General features: G+C 54.6%; 2 protein-coding genes across 2 annotated transcripts in view; both read left to right on the forward strand.

The window, feature by feature from the left end:
• The window catches only part of LOC114688528 (carcinoembryonic antigen-related cell adhesion molecule 1-like), an 875,221-nt gene that overhangs the window by 476,110 nt on the left and 381,257 nt on the right, over positions 1-17,854 (forward strand). The gene's annotated exons all lie outside the window — the stretch shown is intronic.
• Pou2f2 (POU class 2 homeobox 2) overlaps positions 1-17,854 on the forward strand; it is an 88,025-nt gene that overhangs the window by 15,202 nt on the left and 54,969 nt on the right. Inside the window, exon 2 of the mRNA XM_037201353.1 lies at positions 4,564-4,624. The gene's annotated coding sequence lies outside the window, so the exon portion shown is untranslated. The remainder of the gene's footprint in view (positions 1-4,563; positions 4,625-17,854) is intronic.

Raw genomic sequence — 17,854 nt, forward strand, 5'->3', positions numbered from 1 at the left:
TAAGTGGTCAGGTCAGTGATATTGACCATTTGATTAGGACCTTGTCAGATCAATCCCCCGCTCATCTCACGGGCCTCCTCCCCTGTCCACGTGTTCCCTCTTGCTCTTCCGGGGCTGGGAGCAGCTGGCTGCAGAAGCAACCATCACAGAATCCCCAAACTGGGAGTCCCAGCCCTGCCTGAGCCGCTCTTGGCTGGCTTTCCAGGTGCCCGCTGCCTGTCCCACATACTTCTTGCAGTCGGGGAACTTGTTTGTGCTATGTCCTAAGGCCAGGCGGTCACCGGTCACCGGTCACCGCTGCCTGCTCTCAGCTGTGTGACCTTGGAGAATTGGCCTTAACCTTTCTGAGCCTTCCTGTCTTCAGCCATGTGTTTGCAGTGAGCGCAAGAGTTGAGAGGAATCTGCGACCTCGCTTGCAGAACATTTAGAAATGTTTGGTGTATAGGCTGAACCAGGTAGGACTCACTGCACTGCCGGAGTCGTTCATATTCACGTTTGTGCCGCTCTCTCTCTCAGTGGAGGGGTATATGGGCAGGCTGTCTCAGGGGGACAAGTAACACCACCATCATAGAACTGTCCTGAAGACCCAGTGTGCAACCATATCCTATTCTGGGGGCTGCTGGGGATCCCCAGAGTAGCCTGACCTCGGGCAGCTCATCAGATGGCATGTGGGTGGTAGATAACTCCAGGATGCAGCCAAGCAGTGTAGATACTGACTAGGAGAACTGGGACCCAATCCTGACCTCAGGGAACAAGGTTCAAGTCCCGGCGCTGTCTCTTCCTGTGCCTGGTGGCTGCCAGCTCTGTTTCTCACAATGCCAGATGTGCAAGAGGGGGTTGCCAGGCTTCAGGCACTACCGGAAGATAGCACTCTGCCCACTGGACTCTGCCTGCAGGTATCTGCTTGGCAAGGGACTCTCTCCCCTCTGCAGAGGAGACGCGGGAGTTCTGAGCCTGGAGAGTGGGATAACGGTGTCGGATGCAGGCCTGCCGGGGTGGTGCTGCCCATGGGCACTGTGTGGGCAAAGGTAGCAGAGGGCGGAGAAGCACACGGAGGCCCTGCGAGCTGCCTTGGGGGAAGACCCCAGCCCTGAGGCACTGTCTGACTGAGGGGGGCTCCTGAGACTGGGGATTCCCCTCCCGCCCGCCATCACTTACACCAATATTGACGGTTAATGCCGTGTCGCCTCCGTGTTCAACACTCAGCGCGGCTAATTGTTTTGACTGGGAATCGGCAAGGCGATTAAACGCCATCGATTTTGCCCTGCGCGCTGCATCGATTTTTAAATTTCCTATTGATCCCAGCCCTAAATCTCCTTAACCAAGACCTCACCGTGGAGATGACAGCCACTGATTAGCCCTGAGGTGGGGAGGGGTGCATGAGGTGGGGGGGGCAACCCCCAAGGGGGAACTACCCCATCCCTCCCTCCCCCCAGGGACCAGGGTCCTCATCTCCCTCTGCCCCTGAGGATGGAGGCCCAGCCAGACACCCAGGAAGAAAGGAGGAAATGGGGAGCTTGGGAGGACTCAGCTCCTTAACCCTTCCTTTCTTTCCTGTCTGGGACTTTTCTCTGTTTTCTTTGCGTGGTCGGTTTTCTTCTGTTTTTCTCTCCCCGTCTCTCTCTTCTCTCCATCCCTGTCTTTTTCTCTCTTCCCTGAACACCATGCTTCCCGAAATTTCCCAAATCCTTGTCTGATCCTGGGCCTCAGCCGCCCATCTGTACCTGCCCGTCTGCCTTGACGTAGAGAAGTCGTCTATAAAAGCCTGCGGCTAGTCTGGCCCCACTGCCCCTCCTGAAGCCCGACCTCCCCTCTTGAGAGTGCACCCGGGGCTTGGCGAACTGACCTTGTGTCTGACTCTCTGTGTTATTCTCGTTTGTCTGTTTTTAGTTTTTCCAGACAGGGTTTCTCTGTGTAGCTCTTAACTGTCCTGGAACTCACTCTGTAGACCAGGCTGGCCTCGAACTCACAGAGACCCACCTGCCTCTGCCTCCTGGGTGGTGGGATTTGTTTGTGTTTTGAAGACAGAGTTTCACTCTGTAGCCCAGGTTAACCTAGAGCTCTCTATATACCCCAGGCTGACTTCAAACTTGAGACGAAATCTCCGTTCTTGGGTTCCTAAATGCTAGGATTGCAGGCATAAGCCACTATGCCCAGATGTTCTTGGAGGAAGCGTGTGATCATACAATGCCCTCTGTGTGTGTGTGTGCATGTACGTGGGTAATGTCATGTGTGTACATGTGTGATGTGTGGGGATGGATGTGCCACCTGCAGGCAGCTCCACAGGCTGAAGGGTGTCTTTTCCAGGTGCCTCAGTTGGTCTGGTCCTAGTCTTGGCAGCTTGGCTTCCCTTTTCTGAGAGGTACTCTCAGCTTTTGTTGATTACTCTGGCAGGGAGGGGCCTCGTGGAATCTGGTTGGTTTCAGGAACTTCCTGAAGCTATTTTGAGTTGTTTACCTTCCTGCTTAAGGAGCTTCCCTGTGGGATAGAATGTTTCTGTCTGAGAGAGAGAGAGAGAGAGAGAGAGGAGTCTATATGTGTGTGCGTCTGTGTGTGTGCATGCATGTGGGGAGTGGTGTTGTGGAGGTCTTGGGTGTCATTCCTTAGGAACTGTCCACCTTGTTTCTTGAGACAGAGTCTTGCTATGTAGCCGAGCTGGTCTTGAACTCACGATCCTCTCGCCTCAGGCTTCCACTTGCTAACGTGGGAGCTGCCATGCCCAGCTAGCCTCCACCTCTCATCACAGCTCACTGTATACTTTTCTGTATCTGACTGAAGAGAAGCCTCCCAGAAATCCTGTCACCTGTGGAAAGCTGCTGTCCCACAGTCCCAACCCCTTCCCCAAATGCCCACAGCAGACGGGCCAGAATGATCTTTACATGGGCTTGGGCAGCTTTCCCAAGAAGCCTGCATCTCCAGGAGGCAGGAAACCAGGTTTCGGTCGCAGGCAGGGAGACCCAAGTTCTGTACCCACATCTGCTCTCAATGTAGGCTTTATGTCATGACCCCTGGGGCCCCACCTGGAGAGTGGAGAAGATGGAGCCTCTGTCTTCCATCTTGTAGGACTGTGAGGAGGCTTAGAAGCCAGTGTTCCTGGGGGACAGCCTGCCAACTTGGACCAAAGTCCATTCACCTTCCAGATTTGGCTTGGTTCTCCCTCTCCCTTCCTTTGCACCGTCCGCCTGCCACAGCACATCGGTGGCAGGCTCTCTGTCTTGTCTCCCCAACTTGCCTGTGTGCACCAGGAAGGCCGGACAGACATCTGGTCTAATCCATGCCTTGACTCCCACACCTGGGTCAGAGGCTCTTTAGAAAACCTCAATGTTTTGTCAAACACAGTGACACAAGCCTGTAATCCCAGCACTGGTGAGGCTGAGGCAGGAGGATCATGAGTTTGAGGTCAGTGTGGACTACATAGTGAGTACCAGGCCAGCCTGGGCTACATATGAGGTCCTGTCTCTAAGAGAGGTAAGAAGAAAGAAGGAAGAAAAGGAAGAGCGGGAAAGAAAGGAATGGAAATATTTGTTGCATAAATGAATAATTGAATACACAAATGTCCAAGTCAGAAATACCATAACCTCATAACTTATATTTTCATGTCCATACCACTTACAGGCACTTCATAATGATCAACCCTTTCTAATTTATTTCTTACCAGATCTTGCCAGCAGTCCTGTAAGATACAGTTTGCTAATTAATTAATTTATCCATCCATCAATTTACGATTCACTCAACCATCCATTTGTGATCTTATAAATGCTTCACATTTGCTGGGTCCACTGCCAAATGCTAGCATTGCTAACGTGAAGTTCCCTGTCCTTCCAGGAACTTCCTGAGGCAGAGTGTGGTGGCACACTCTAATCCTAGCGAGTGCTCAGGAGGCTCATGAGCTTGAGACCAACCTGGGCTACAAAGCAGCATAGAAAGATTGTCTCAAAAAACAAAAAAAAAAAAAAAATAGGGCTGGGTGTGGTGGCGCACGCCTTTAATCCCAGCACTGGGGAGGCAGAAACAGACAGATCTCTGTGAGTTGGGCCAGCCTGGTCTACACGGCAAGTTTCAGGCCAGGTGGAGATGCATAGTGAGATCCCGTCTCAAAATCAAAACAAGGGGTGGAGAGAGTGGGTAGAAGCACTTGCCACCAAGCCTGATGGCTTGAGTTCGGTCTCCAGGCTCCACCGGGTAGAAGGAGAAAAACAATTCCTGGAAGTTGTCCTTTGACATGTGTCCTGTGCATGCGTATGCACGGACACACAAAATACATACATAAAAGTTAAAACCAAAACAACAGCAACAAGCTTCTCATCTGATGGAAAAACAGGTTGTCAACAAGGGTAGGCATCAGTATGCCTGTTACAGGATGGGAACATTGAGTCTTGGAGGCCAGAAGTGGTCACTGAGAGCAACTCAGTAGGACCTGAGTCCCAAGTACTTGTCCCCGTGGTGTGTAGATTGTTGATGGGGAGACAGGAGGAGGGCGCCTCTACTGGATCGGGAGCCTCATCCTACATGAGGCCCAGACCTACTGCCCAGGGATGTTCACTCTATCCTCTCTCCCTCCAGGTTCTCGGCTGGACCGGGTTGGTGGCCTGAATGTATTAGCTTTGCTGCGTCTGCCCAAGAGGTAAGAGCTGACTTGCGAGTTGCGTATTTCTACGCTTCTTGCTTTCCTGAGTCCTTGTCCCTGGCCTCCCCTGGGAAGTCACCATTCCCCTTGCTGTTTCTGCTTCCCAGAGGTTACGTTCTGTCAGGCATTTTTGTTTCCTCGGTGTGTTCTGTGGTTTGCTGGCCAAACAAGTGTTTCTGAGGGTTGGTGACAGCGGACTGTGGTGACTTAGTTTACATCTTTGGGGCAGGTGTGCGTGGTTACAAGGGATTTGAGGGAGTTGTGGCTGCCAGGCTGTCATCTATCATCGAAAACGGGGCCGGCAAGATGGCTCAGTGGGTAAGGTGCTTGCCACCAAGCCTAACGGACCCGAGTGGATCTCCAAATCCACATGGAAGGAGAGAGCTGGACTCCCACAGGTCACCCTCTGACCTCTGCACACAAATCATAGCACATGCACCCTCCCTCCCGACACATACAAATCAACAAGTACGTGTAATTTTAACATTTTAAAATGAGGATAACAGAGTCCGTCCACCTTAAGCATTACCTTGAGGACAGAAGAAGGTAGAAGACAGACAGACAGATTATATGATTGCAGGTGTGGCTCAGTTTCCCTCTCCATCAAAGGAGGGGGATTCCCAACCCCCACCATGATGAGGGAGGTGTGAGGATGAGAGAAGCCGTCTCTCCAAAGCATAGAGACCCCGGCAGGCAGCGGGAGCTGCAGACACAGTTGGAAGACCCCCACCCCCTGAACAAATCTGGGATTCTGGGATTCTCGGAGCCCAGCAAGGCTCCCAGAATGAAGCCTGGACTCCCCGGGGGTTCAGTGCTGTGGGAACCACAGGCGTGGACATTGCCCTGCTGTTGGCTCTACCCAGTTTAACATCCCCCACCCCACCCCTGTCCCTTCTCCTGGCAGTGAATGGCAGGGGAGGGTGGAAAGTGAGGTCTGTGAAGTGAGACTCCCTCATATTACCGTCCTATTTTAACTAGAGCAGCTGAACCCACGGGCCTCGGGATCCCAGAGCTACTTGTCACCCTTATGGGCCTCCTGGTCCCCTGCTGTCCCTAAATCACAGGTGCACTTTGGGAAGCTGAGGAGCCCTGTAGCTCCTGTTTGCCAATCATCTGGTGTGGCAGGGATCATGGTGGACTGGACAGTGGGGGGTGGATGGCTTCTTGATCATGGACAGACAGCTCCGAGTCGCTCGGTTGAGAGTTTTCAGGAGAAACAGAAGGACTAGGCTTGCAGCTCGATTAATACAGAGCTCTGTTCACTCAGCATGCGCCAAGCCCCGGGTCCGTCCTCAGTGCTGCGTGAGGTAGGCGAGCCTGCCATCCCAGCACTCAGAGGCGGAGGCAGAGCAGAGCGATCAGAAGTTCGAGATCATCCTTGGTAACATAGTGAGTTTGAGGCCAGCTTGGGCTACCTGAGACCCTGTCTCAAAGAGAAAAATGAGAGGGGAAAAAAAAGGAAGAAAGACAATTTTTTTTATGGGGCATCTCCCAGTTGTTTTTTTTTTTTTTTTTTTGATCTATTTATTTATTTATTATTTTAATTTTTTTTCATCTCCCAGCTTTTAAATGCCGAGAACTAAAGTAAAATCTTTAGAAATTTCTTTGTGGTCCAAACCATGTGTCAGGCCCATAAATGTGTAGTTTTACAGTAGTAACAGACTGGGACCCAGGAAAGCACCTGTGTGTTCCCAGTTGTTCAGTGACTCAGAGATATTCACACCCACCACAAGGCGTAACTCGGGATATTCACACCCCCACAAAGTTCATTCATGAGCTCTTGTTTTAGCTGGTAACTGTGTGGGTACCTTAGTTACAGGGTCCCAACTGTCTGTCTGTCTGTCTATCCATTTGCCCATCTATCACTTCCTCCTCCCTCTGTAGCCCAGGCTGACCTCAAACTCTGAATCCTCCTGCCTCGGGTTTCTACTAAGATTACAAGCACATGCCCAGCCTCTTCAAGGAGTCATATTACATCTTTCTGGTGGTTTTTGCATCCTCAGATGCCCTGGGTATTGAAGGGAGGCGCTACCAGGCTACAGTCAGTAGGCGTTAGAGTCTGGCTTTGAGACGTCTAGGAGCTGCGTTAAAGTAAACAGAGGGCCTTAATTATGTTTCCTTTGAAGTAGTTCTCTGTTGTTCGTAGTCACTCAGCTTGTCAATGGCAGAGGCAGAATTCGAACTCAGATCTGCCTGAATCTAAAGCTCTCATTCTTCTACCTCACTCAGTCCCACCACGATGCTGGAAACCCTGGAGATCTCTGCGCTCTGGGAGTGAATTTCATCCGGGAGCACAGAGTCGGAGTTAACCACAGCTGCTGTGCTTAACTTACGTGGAAGGGGTTGGCCGGGTAAAGCTAGGGGCAGTCATACAGCGGAGAGGTGTTTGGCCATTGGAGCGTCTTGCAAACTGGCTTTGAAGGCCGCGGCCACAGTACCTGAGTGGTTCAAGGGCAGTGTCGACCTCCACCCCCATTCTGCAGCTCCCCAGAAAGCAGCGGCAACGAGCAAAGCATCCACCCTCACTCTCCTTTTAGCTCTACCTGGAAGACAGGTAGCTCTCCAAATATGTCCCAGGGTCTCCTCAGGAGTCCCAGGATGACTGAGCACCTCCCCCCCCCCCGGGCCTCTGGGGGCTTCAGCCGCCCTAGCCAAAAGTTCTTCCACCTCCAGTGCCTGGGGCAGCCCCACCCCCACCCCGGGACTGCCTCACCCCGGCCCCCCTTGGCACTTGGCTTTCATGTCTACATGTCTGCGGTGCGTTCCCGGCACAGAGTCAAGGCTCAGAAAGTATTTGTTGAATGAATAAATAGCAAACACACACACAACCAAATCCATATCCATCCATTTATTACTGCAGCACCCCTGCCCCACCAGGGAATTTCTCACACGCTAGGCCTGGACAAACTGAGAAGTAGGAGGATGTCTGCGGGCTCAGAGGGGTCCCTGGACCGGGGAAGAATCGGGCACAAGCTTTATCAACTTGAGTCTGGGGCCGCAGGGTTTTGAGTCAGAGGCGAGAGGGGGGTTAGATGATCCATCCACCCAGGGCCTCTGGGATGTTGGTTCTTGAAGGGCAGTAAGTTTAGCTCTGGTGGGAGGGAAGAGGTAACGGGGACGGGCGTGGATAAGGGGACGCTGGAGTGGCCTTACGGTCCCCTGGGGCTGATGCCCTCTGAGTGCCAAGTCAGGAGTCGGGCTGAACCACCACCCTCTCTTCTGCCCCCATCCATGCACAAAAGTGTACAGTGGCCCAACGTGAAGGTGACGCAGGGTCACAGAGGTGATGAGCATAGACCCGGGGACGTGCCCTGAGATTCTGACACTCCCCTGCAGCAGCCTTGAAGATCCGAGGAGCCGGAGCTCAGTTGTCATGGGGGGGGCAAGGCTTGAATTGCTGGGTCTGATCAGCACCTTGGAAGAACCCAGGACTGTGTGAGGCAGCCTTGGTGACTGGGTGGGGATGTCTCCCGCAGGTATTAGTGGGATAGCTGATGGAGGTGGACCAGATAGTGAACCAGCAGGCGGGCCAACCATTTTCCCAGATCCCCAGGTCCAGTCAGCCTCCTTCTGAGCTGCAGCTGCGGCGGTTTGGGGGTGGGGTGGGCCTTGACTTTAGCGTAGGGTGTGTGCTGCGACCTTGTGGCTTAGGGCGGGGCCGGAGACAGGGCTTCAGGGGTGGGACAGCTCCTTAGCTGGCAGTGTACGGAACACAGTGTGAGTGGGCAGCGTTCGTTACTGGATGTGAAGTCCAGATTGGAGGACAGGGGTTTCTAGGCGGTAGCAAGTGCTGGCTTTGATGCCTTTGTGGCTGGTGTTTCCAGGCAGGTGGAAACAGTTATAATTTGGGAGTGTCTCCTAACGCACAGGGTGGGGCTTACAGATGTGGGAGGTGAAAATTAGAAAGCTCACCTCTTTTAGCAGGCTAGGATCGGTGAGTTCCTGGAATCCTGGACAGTCCCCCAGCAAGTGAAGGCAGGCTGTGAGTTCAGAGCCCTGATCCACAGCAGAGGCAAGGCTCGGGAGTAACCCTGGGAGCTTGTGCGAGCGAGCGAGGCCTGTTGGGAATCCCTCTGAGTGCCGGTGTCCAGCTCGCCCGGCCACACAGGTCTCCACTCCTGGCCTTCTGTCCTCCCCTCCCTCCTCCGCCTCTGCTTCTCTCTGTGCTCCCCACCGGCACTCTTCATCCTTCTCAGTCAGACTCCCTCTGAATGTCTGTCTGCCCTCCATCCCTTCTTCTGAACATCCTCTTCCTCAGAGGCTGGAGGTGCATGAATAGAGTTTAGCTTCGGGCCTCAGAGACAGCCAAATGGAGACGTGGGGCCTGGCAGGGGTCAGGGGTGGTAAGGACAGGGAGAAGGAAAAAGACACTGAAGAAGAACAAAGACTGGAGGTGGCTTCCTTTGCCCCTAACTACAGCTTTTTTTTGTGGAGCTGGGAGAGTTGGCATGTGGCTGAGGGGGTTCGGAGGGGTCACCATCTGACATTGGAGAAGAGCCAAGAGAAGGGAGGCGGTGGAAATGGGGGGGGGCAGGAAAAGCACAGTGGAGACAGGTAGGAAAGGCAGGAAGTTCTTCCCCAACCCAGAGTCCATGCAGACACCCTGTAGGTGGGACAAGGCCACCGGCTTGGTAATTATCAGAGGGAAGATAGGCCCGCCAAGGGCGCCAGAGGAGGAGGGCACCGTTGTGAGGCAGGAAGGAAGAGCCTCCTGCGAGGCTCTGGGTGTCCTCACTGGGCGTCTGTGTCTGGTAGAGGCCAGTGAGGTGGTACCGGCACGCGGAGGGCGACCCTGGCTGGTGTGTGTGTTGGTAGGGAGGGCACACTGCTCCCAGATGTCTTTGCTGATTCCTGAGACCCACTGTCCATCCTGCCCCCTCCTCACTCTGCCTCTGGGGGACCACGGACTACGGGGAGGACTTGGTGACACTTGACTTCTGGCCTAGGGGTTGGCGAGAACGCTGTGTGTGAGTGTGTGTGTGTGTGTCAGGGAGAAGGCTTTGAACTTGCTCCCCCCCCCCCTTTAGTGCTTACTGTCTTTGCCGACTTGGGGTCCTCACTGCATCACTACGGGCTACTCTCTAGCTCTGTCTGCATGTCTGTCTTTCATCTGTGTCTGCCTGATCTCATTCCTCCTCTGGGTGTTTCCTAGCTGCCCCCGGCTGGGACTCTCCATGTCCTTATCTGGTTCCTTCCCCTGTACAACACACTGTTCTCTTTCTCTCGTCTCTGTGTCTCTTTCTCTGTCTCTCTGCCGTGGTCTCTCCACTTGGCCTTCTGTGGCTCTTTCCTTCTGCCTCTGTCTCCTGGATAGCGTGTCTCTGTCCATCCCGGCCTCTCGGTTTCCGCCTGGGCATAGCTCTGGGTGTCCTTCTTTCTCTCTCTCCCCCTCTGTCCATCTTTTTCTTCATCCCCGTCTCTCCAGGACTCTAGCTGACCATCCCTGCCTCTGTGTGTGTGTCTCCCTCCCCTTCCCTTCCCCCCACTATTTTTTTTTTTTTTCTGTTTCTAACACCCACACTCACATCCTACCTCAGGAGTAATTGCTTTTGTCTGGGTTGGACTGGACTTGTGGTGGGGGAGGGCGGGGGGAGCGGGTGGCGCTGGGGGGGGTTGGGAGGGACGGAGGTCGCTTGGTGGAGTTGAGGTAGTGTCCACCAAAGCAGAGGGTGCCGAGGAACAGAGGGGCACCCCGCCCAAGGTGGGAGAAGGAAGGGAGGGAGCCTGAGCCCATGCTGGCAGGGGTCTGGGGCCTCTGGAAGGGAAAGAGGGCAGGAGGGCCCCTTATACTCTGTAGAGATGATGTAGCGATAAACCTCATGAGCCAGCCAGTGCCTCTGCCGCTTCACCCCTTCCCCCAGATTTGAGGATGTGACCTCAACCCCTGTCATGTGTACTGAGTCACCATGACACACACACACACACACACACACACACACACACACACACACAGGGACACACCCAGGACCTCCATCCCACTCATGGGAACTCACTTGGCTATCAACCCACAGGGTCATCTGGACCAGGCAGACACACAGAGAACCCACGGAGTCTCTGTTGTTCATCCAGAAGCTTCCACACACACACACAGAGGACCATACAGGCTGGGAAGCACAGGGACAGCCACCCACGGACACAGACACAGGGACACATAGAGACGCACTCCCTCGGGGACGTGGACTCATCGCCACCGCACGCTAACTTACTAGAGAACGTAGGAGCACATAGCCACCAACCTTCCTAGGAATGGAGGGTATCCTCTTGGGATTCATCCACATCTTCCCAAGGGCCACACGGGCATTTGAGGACACTCGGTGTCAGGGAGACACCATGGATGTATATTCACAGCCCCTGGTGTCTCCAGGACAAACCCCACAGTCTCACAGTCACACACAGGCGTAACTCTAGGGTCAGGGCATCAGGAGACAGTTTTGGAGTCCCACCCCCAACCCCCGCCCATGCCAGCACTGCTTAAGGACCTTACATGTATGGCGGTAATTTGGACTCAATAGCCCTTTGGCTGGAAGCTCCTGTCTGACACCCTAGGAGAACCTACCCCCACCCCAACACATTTAGCCCAGGCCCGGGGGGTACGGTAAGGTGGTTTAAACCCACGGGGACCCACAGAATGAGATAGCTGTGGTTGTGTGGGTAGGCGACAGGATTGCCCACGGTGCCCACTTTTGCTGATGTCCATTCACCCTTCCAACTCCAGGACCCAGGACTTCCTTCCCTTATCCCCACAGGCTCAGGGAAGCATCTCCCCATCCCCCAACCCAGCCAGGGACCCTGCCCACCTCTCAAGGGCTTCTTCATCCCTGGTCTTCACAAACCTTCAGAGGGCCCCATCTCTCTGAGCTGCTCCCCACTGAGGGGGTGCTCACTTTCCTCCTAAAGGACTATTCCTCAGTGTACCCCAGCCACCTGACCTGCGCATGTGACACCCCCCCTCCCACCCATCTGCTTCCCTGCACCCCCATACTCACCCCTCTCCCGGCTCTCCAAGCTCTCAGCCTCCCTAAACTCTCCTGCAGTTGGGGAGTATGGGGTGGAGGCCGGCCCCTCGGAGGTAGGGGTAAGGGGTGCGCGGGCGGGGGCCTGGGTGCGGCTCCGGCAAAGAAAAGGGAGAGAAGCAAGGGGGAGAGAGAGGCAGAGGCAGGCGGGCAGCCAGCCGGCTTTATATCCCTGCTGTATTGATCCACCATGTCACAGCCTGGTCGGTCGATAGCCGGCGAGAAAGAGAGCGAGAGGAGGGAGGGGAGGTTTGGGGGGAGGGCAGCCGGGACCCCTTCGTCCTGGGTACACCCCAGGCCTTCTAGGCAGGCTGTGGAAACATATTTGTGCCCCCCACCCCCAAAAAAAGAGGTATGCCATGTCCCCCGACTTGCTTTTGCCTGCGGCCCTTTCTCCCCAAGAGCCCCTCGGCCTTCGTACGAGAAATTTGAGCATTTCTTCTTGTTTTCCCAATGGCTCTTTATCCCCATAGGCGGGATGGCTGCCAGCCATGGTTCCTGCTTGCCAGCTGTAGTCAGGCTGGGCAGATAGGAGGCCTCAAGGCATGTCCTGTTAGGGCAGACCAGACTGTGGGTCACCTTTGTTTACTGTGTGACAGTATCAGGAAGAAACCCTCTCTGAAGGCCTCTTCCCAGGTACTGGAGGGGTGGGGCAGGGGAGGTCCTTCCCCTTTTCACCTGAGTCTCTTAACGCAAGCATGTGCCGGACAGAGCATGCTGAAGGTTTCTGTCGTTTGGTCCCTCAGCCTCCCTGGCTGGTCTGAAGCACAAGGCTCAACCTCTCCAGCTCCTTCCTCAGTCTCCCCTTCTCTCTCCCCACATTTTCCTATTACCCGCCCTCTTCAAGGCCCAGCCCTGACTCAGAAGAGAAAAGGCTAGGAGAGAAGGCGTCCCCCTTGCTAAGTTGAGAAGTCGGGGATCAAGAACGGGACTGGAAGCCCTAGGGCTACGCCTGTACCCTACATTCTCCCTATGATCCCATTTCCCTTCTTTGGGCCTCAGTTTCCCCCTTAACCTCAACCAAATCCTGCCTCAGCTCTGAGATCCAGAGGGATCAGTACAGATGGGAGGCAGGGCCACCAGGAGGGGAAAGCTAGGGCCAGCGGGTGCTTACTGTCGCCCCTCCGCCAGGACCGTGGGTCCCAGGTGCGTCCCTGACAGCCCCCAACTCCCTGGGCTGCTGCCCTTTGTCTTCAAGACCCTCCTCCCCTCCCAGCCTAGAGAGGTTGAGGAATCACCTTAGCCTTGACCCGAGGGGGCGGGCAGAGGAGGGGCAGGCAGCCCTCACCCTGCCTCCTGCCCGTGGCCATCCACAGCCCTCCCTGGCTTCCCTCTGACTACCAGGCAGCACCCCCCCCCCACTAGAGATGGTCTGCTGTTCCCTTTGTTAGGAAGGGGGAGGGGAAAGAGATGAGCTGAGGGGACGTGGCCTGACCCTCGACCTCTCCCCCTCCCTCCTCCCATCTGAGTCCTCAGGGGCTCGGAGCCCCCTTGACGGACAGTTCTGACCATCAGCCAAATGGCTCCATGAGGAAGCAAGGGGCCAGGTATGGGGGAGGGGAACGGGGGTCTTTCCAAGGCCCTGAGCCCATCACAGTTGGTGTGGGGGTACCCCTAAGTCAGAAGGAAGTCCTTAGGAAGGGTAGCCGAAGAGGATGATACATGTGGGGCCAGGCTTTGGGGGAGCTTGATTGCACCAGGACTAGGGTTATGAAGTTGAAGTGGGGGTTCACCCCATAGACGCAGCCCTAGAAACCAATGGGCAGGGCCTGGCCTGGGCAGATGCCCCCACCCCACCCCCATCCAGCCTGCAGCATTGGGAGTGCAGTGAGTTTAAAAAAAAAAATTAAAAGAAAAAAAAAAAAAAAACAGGAGCAGGAGAAGCTGGGGGAAAAATATATAAGAAAAAATATAATAAGAACTAAGCGGTGGCTGCAGGAGAGAGAAAGGGCAGGAGGCGGGGAGGGGGGTGCAGGGGGGAGGGCGGCTGGGGCCCTGGTCGCTGCGGAGGCCGGGCCGCCGGCCTCTGTGCTGAGCCCTCCGCGTCCCCCTGCCGGCCCCCTCCAGCCCCGATCGATCCAGTTTCTTGGCAATAAAGCATTTTTATTGTCAGCTGCCCTGAATGGCAAATGTGAGCCTGGTCCTGCTCCCCCCCCACCCTGCTTCCTCACCACCCCTCCCCCAACCTGCCTTCACCCCCTCCACTACTATCCCCTCACCAAAGAATCAGCATCATCCATCAGCAAGACCCCCTCCTCTTCCTCATCCATGTCAGCAGGTCCCGCGCACATACTCGACAGCACACCGAGCCTTCCACCCCCAGACCCCCAAAGCGTGCTTGCTCCCCTCCCTAACCCCGAACCCCAAACCCAGTGGGGAGCAGAAAGTGGTGAAGTGGTCTTAGGAGGCAGCTGCAGAGCGGGAGGGGCTTGGTATGGGCAACAGATGATGGCCACAGTGAGGGAGATGCTGGCCAAAGTCAGAAGAACCAGGGAATGGGAACAATAACAGGTGGGTGTCAGCGGCTTGGTACCCGAGGGTTCCCCGCTCCATGGCCCTTTCCACACCTCCAGGGTCCTGCCTCACTGAACTAGGCCTCTTCTTCTGGGAAGCAGGTGGGTGAAGAGAGAAAGGCATGGTGGGAAGTTGGCTCCCCGTGTGTGTGTGTGTGTGTGTGTATGTGTGTGTGTGTGTGTGTGTGTGTGTGTGTGTGTGCGCGCGCGCGCGTGCATCAGCTCTGTCCAGGACCAGGGACAACACCACATGCCCCAAAGGACTGCTGGTGTGAAGGGACCAGGAGGGGAGTGTTGGGCCAGCAATTGACAAAAGGTCCCCGGCCCCATGTCAAGTGGGTGGCACGTTCTGTCCCCTCCCTTTCTTTCCTCTCCTTGTCTCTTCGCTGACGCGGCCCCTCTATCCTTCCGTTTGACTCTCTCCTTTCCTTTATTGCTGCCTCTTCCCCCAGGGAGTTAAAGACCTCGCACATGCCTCTGTCCCAGCTTCCGGCCCCCATACCCAGTTCTTTTCTCTCTACATTCTTCTTTGCTTTCCTTTTCCTGTCTCACCCCATCTTTCTCCTCAGTCTGCCTCCCACAACCATAGAGACCCAGAAGCTTTGGGACTTCAGCAGGAAGAGAGGATGGGTCATAGCCCCCCCCCCCATCCTCCTCTCTTATCCTCTGAATGCTTAGACACCAGCAGAGTCCTAAGGGACATGTCCCTGTGTCTGCCACAGACATACAGTGGAGTTTTCCTCTGAGCCTGGGTCCCCCTCTCTGCCCCCAGTGATGGTTCGTATGGCCCCACTGTGCCCTGAAGGCTGGGTCCTTTGAGTTCACAGGAGTGGTAGCTCTGACAGAAACAGTCACCCCATGGTCATCCCTGGAGTCTTCATGATGACATCTCAAGGATGTAGGCCTGTGTGCTCGCCTCTTTGTGACTTAGGACGAGAAGCCGGAGGAGTCAGGACTGCCGTGCTGGGATTTTTCTCCTCTTGGTCTGGGAAGAAGAGTGGCCTGATACAGTCATGCTAAGCAGGACTGTCAGGAACACTGACGGACTGGACTGATGGTGTAACTCAGAACGGTATCTGCCTAATGGGTATAAAGCACTGAGGTTGCTCCCCAGCAACGCACAGTCTGGGTGTGGTGGCATGCAAGTGTAATCCCATGATTTGGGAGGTGGAGGCAGGAGAATCAGAAGTTCAAAGTTAGGCTGGCCGTGGTAGCACACGCCTTTAATCCCAGCACTCGGGAGGCAGAGGCAGGCGGATCTCTGAGTTCGAGGCCAGCCTGGGCTACAGAGTGAGTTCCAGGACAGCCAGGACTGTTACACAGAGAAACCCTGTCTCGAAAAACAAAACAACACAACAACAATGAAAAAGTTCAAAGTTATCCTTGATTACAAAAGGAGTTCAAGGTCAGCCTGGGCTATATGAGAACCCATCTCAAAAATAAATAAATACAACATGTGCACACATCCATCAAGTTAAGACAAATGAGAGACCCCCCCACTCCACCCCCATCCTCAGTTCCCTGGGCGTGGCTGTGACAGCGAGGGAAACCGGAGCCATGTGTGGAGTGAGTGGTGGAGGAAGTGTCAGAACGGCCAGGGGAAGGCGGCCTAGCATAGAGCCCGGGAGGAGGGGGCTGTGTGTGAGGGGACCCAGGTTCAGCCTGGGTGCTCAGGAGGAGCAGGATTCTGAGCCTCCTTTCCAAGCTGCCCACTTTGCCCAGGTCTCAGTCACCTTCACCTCACCCCAGCAGAGGCTTTCCTGACCTCAGAGCTGCCATTGAAAGGAGGAGGAGGGAGGAGTCCTGTGATAGTGAGGTCTCTGACTCCATGAACCGCTTGCTGTAACCGCGTATAAACCAAGCATGGTGGTGCCCAGCTGTTACCGCAGCACTTAGGAGGTAGAGACAAGGGAGTCAGGAGTTCAAGGTCGTTCTTGGCTACATACTGAATTCTAGGCCAACCTGGACTACATGAGACTCCCTTTCACACAACAACAACAACAAATTGTGTGTAAACGCTCATACCTACCCTATTGAAGGTGGTTCAGGCCTCAGACAGCTCCTTAAAAAAAAAAAAAAAGGTGTCTCTAAGTTGCTTGCTCACACCTTGCAATCCCCCTGCTTCCACTTTCCGAGTAGCTGGAATTACAGGTGTGTACCGCCCAGTTCTTCTGTTGTTCCAAATTTTAGAGGCCTTGAACTCAGTATGTGGCGGGGCTGAGCTTTCTTGACCTTTTGACCTTTCTCCCTCCGTGTGCACCTCCATGGGCACCTCAGTTCTGAGCAGACCCTTAGATCTAGCTTTCCCCATTAGTAAAGGGCCGCCTGCCTTGGAGAGGAGAGGCAGACCCCTCAGGGCTGGCCCTGGGGAAACCTGGGATGTGAGCATGAGTTCCAAGGATCGGCTCAGGAGTGTGGGATTCTGGGAGAGGCCAGGAATCAAGGAAAGAAGGGAAGCTGGAGGGGAGATACAGGGGGGAAGATGGGGGAGACTCCTAAGGCAGCCATTCTTCTACTTCCCTGGCTTCCCAGCGGCCATGTTCTGGGCCTGGCCTGTTCTTTGTCATGTGGGGCACCTCCCACTTCTCACCTTGGTAGCCAGGTTTTCGAGTCCTCTGCCGATGAGATGCTCAGTGGATAAAGGCACTTGCTGCCACCCTGACACCCTGAGTTCGATGCCTAAAGCCCACATGGTGGAAGGTCAGAACTGACGCCTGCAAGATGTCCTCTGACCCCCACACCCCTGCTGTGGTACATGCACACAGACATAATTAAATAAAAAAAAAAAAGATTTGGGAGTCCCCTTCCATCTGGCTCCCGATGACCATCGCTTATGCCATCCCATCATGCGGGTGAGTGGCAGTCCTCGCTGCTGCTCAAGGATGGCCCTTCGTGTGCTGAGCATTTGCCCTGCCTTCTCCACCGATCCCCACAGCCCTCTGTGGAGATGCTGTCATTATTCTTCCTTCCAGTTGGTGACGCTGAGTTTCCAGGGTAGGCAAGTGGCTGGATAAACAACCAGTGAGTGTCCGAGCCCACAGCTGCCATTGAGACCCCACGGACTCTGGTTGATCATGCGGAAATCTGTCAAGAGCCCATGGGGTAACTGACCCAGTATGAGGTCTGGGCACCTTGGCTCTGCCTTGAACTCACTGTGACAGTGGTGGCTGATGCCTTCTCACTGCCTCAGTTTCCTACCCTGGGTCAGAACCACCACCACATAGGATTTTTTTTTTCCCCTCCACCTCTATCTACCCCTGTTAGAAGCTAGGTTGGAACTCCCATGAACTATTTTGGGCAGGGTGTAGAGGTCATTGTGCCTTTGTTTCTGTAGTAAAAGAGTATGCTGCAGGCTCCGGGGCATCTGGGTGAGCAGAAGACACGGGTCAGTGAGTATTGTCACAGTTCTAAAGTTTTAAAGCTCTGAATATTGAGAGGGAGGTTCACATAATATTACTTTTTAAAAATATGGCCTGGGGGTATAGATGAGTTGGTAGCTTGCTTGCTTAGCATGCCCAAAGCCCTGGGTCTGATCCCCCAGCACCCCATAAAACCAGGAGTGTTGGTACACGCCTACAATCCCAGCACTCTAGCAGAGGGAAGAGAACTGGATGTTTAAGACCATCAGTGGATACATGGGGAGTTCCAGGCCAACCTGGGCTATCTATGTTCCTGCCTCAATTGTATATATTATAATATAT

The sequence above is a fragment of the Peromyscus leucopus genome, chromosome 1 (genome assembly GCF_004664715.2).
Source record: "Peromyscus leucopus breed LL Stock chromosome 1, UCI_PerLeu_2.1, whole genome shotgun sequence".
Classification (NCBI taxonomy): Eukaryota; Metazoa; Chordata; class Mammalia; order Rodentia; family Cricetidae; genus Peromyscus; species Peromyscus leucopus.